Raw genomic sequence first — 2,541 nt, forward strand, 5'->3', positions numbered from 1 at the left:
CGGGTATTAGGAGACCTGAAATTGAGGCAAAACAGTTTGAGCTGAAGCCAGTCATGTTCCAGATGCTTCAGACAGTGGGCCAATTCAGTGGAATGCCTACCGAAGATCCTCACCTACATTTAAGACTATTTATGGAGGCGAACAATTTTTTCAAGTTAGCCGTAGTACCCGAAGATGCATTACTATTGAAGTTGTTCCCGTATTCGCTAAGGGACAGAGCTCGAGCCTAGTTGAACTCATTGCTACCAAACTCAATTTCCACATGACAAGAGTTAGTAAAAAGATTCCTTATGAAGTATTTCCCGCCTAGCAAGAATGCTAAGTTGAGGAACGAGATCACTACTTTCCAACAAATGGATGATGAGTCCTTGTATGAGGCATAGGTAAGGTATAAAGAATTATTATAGAAGTGTCCTCATCACGAAATCCCATATTGTATCCAACTTGAGACATTTTATAATGGTCTCAATGCTCACACGAGGATGGTAGTGGACGTTTTTACTGACGGTGCTCTCCTTTCTAAGTCTTATAATGAGGCTTATGAAATCGTTGAGAGGATTGCCAGTAACAATTACCAATGGCCAACCAATCGAGCAGCGTCAGGAAGACGAGTTGTTGGAATACATGAAGTAAACGCTCTCACTTCACTTGCATCTCAAGTATCCTCAATATCTTCAATGCTTAAAAATTTTACCACTAATGGGTGTAATAGTTTTGCAGCACAGCCACCAAATCAATTTGAAAATGTAGCCTGTGTTTATTATGGGGAAGGACATTTGTTCGAAGAATGTCCATTGAACCTAAAATTCGTGTATTACATTGGTAACCAGAACCAAAATCGAGGATGGCAAGGACTGCAATCCAATTTCTATAATGCATTGTGGCGAAATCACCCTAATTTTTCCTAGAGTAACCAAGGGGCTGGAACCAGCAACACTTACGCCCAACCTAGACCAACCTAGCCGCCTAGTTTCCCCCAAGAACTTCAGAAACTAGCTCAAGCTGAATCGTCCAATAGCTTAGAGAATTTATTGAAGGCATACATGGCGAAAAATGATGCCACTCTAAGAAATTTGGAGAATCAAGTGGGCCAGCTTGCTACTGAACTCAGGAACTGACCACAAAGTGTTTTTCCTAGTGATATGGAGAATTTGAAGAATCCAGAGAAGGAGCATTGCAAAGCATTGAAATTGAGGAGTGGAAAGACAATAGAGCCCAACACCATCAAAGTGAAAAGAAGTAAGTTGAGGCTCAAGATTTAGAAGAAGTTCAACTGAGTGTTGAAATTCCAGTTTCACAAGAACCAAAATCTACAAAACCCGACAACGTAATTTCAGAACCAGCTAATTCTGATCAACTAATAACTCTATTAGATGTAAAATTGCCACAGAAGACGAATCAACAGGTTCCAGTAAGGAAACCACCACCACCCTACCCTCAAAGACTTCAAAAGTAGAAGTTGGAGATTCAATTCAAGAAGTTCCTAGACATACTCAAGCAACTTCATATCAACATCCCGTTGGTTGAAGCACTTGAGCAAATGCCGAAATATGTCAAATTCATGAAGGATATCCTGTCTAAAAAATAAAGACTTAGAGAATTTGAGACGGTAGATCTGACGAAGGAATGCAGTACATATCTTCAAGACAAACTACCCCTAAAGTTGAAGGATCCTGGATGTTTTACCATCCCTTGCGACATTGGAGCAACATATTATGGTAAGGCATTATGTGACTTAGGTGCGAGTATTAACTTGATGCCTATGTTAATATTTAGGAAGTTGGGGATAGGTGAAGTTAAACCTACTATGGTTACACTTTAATTAGCGAATCGATCCTTAGCACATCCAGAAGGAAAAATCCAGGATGTATTGGTACGTGTAGATAAATTTATCTTCCTTGCTGGTTTTGTTATTTTAGACTTTGAAGTAGACAAAGAAGTGCCACTTATCTTAGGAAGACCGTTTTTAGCAACTGGAAGGACCCTTATTGATGTGCAGAAGGGCAAGCTTACTATGCGTGTTCAGGATGATCAGGTAACATTTAACATTTTTAAGTCTATGCAATTTCCTGACACAATTGATGGTTGTTCTGCAGTATCCGATTTAGAGGATTTAATAGTGCAGAAGAAGCTCAACTATGTTGAGGATCCGTTGGAACAAATTTTGACATCAGATCCTCCGAATGATGAAGAGGAGGATGAAAGATTAGCATTGTTAGAAGCTAATCAAAAGGGATTTAATCCATAATCCCGTTTTGAATTTTTGGAATTAGAGAAAAGGGATTATGCCTAACCAAAAGTGTCAATCGATGAGCCACCTAAATTAAAACTCAAGGTACTACCTTCATATCTAAAATATGTTTATTTAGGTAACTCTTCTACTCTGCCTGTGATTGTTTCAGTAGAATTAACTACCGAGCAAGAAGAGAAACTCATCCTGGTGTTGAAACAATTCAAGAAAGCTATCGGATGGACCATAGCCGATATTTGCAGAATTAGTCCATCTGTATGCATGCACAAGATTATCCTAGAAGATGGCGA

General features: G+C 39.3%; 1 non-coding gene across 1 annotated transcript; it reads right to left on the minus strand.

Moving 5' to 3' along the window:
- Window positions 1–320: 320 nt before the first annotated feature.
- LOC128281021 (small nucleolar RNA R71) lies at window positions 321–427 on the minus strand. Its single transcript, XR_008271238.1, has one exon. It is a non-coding gene; the product is annotated as a small nucleolar RNA R71 (small nucleolar RNA).
- Window positions 428–2,541: the final 2,114 nt, after the last annotated feature.

The sequence above is a fragment of the Gossypium arboreum genome, chromosome 9, assembly GCF_025698485.1.
Source record: "Gossypium arboreum isolate Shixiya-1 chromosome 9, ASM2569848v2, whole genome shotgun sequence".
Lineage (NCBI taxonomy): Eukaryota > Viridiplantae > Streptophyta > Magnoliopsida > Malvales > Malvaceae > Gossypium > Gossypium arboreum.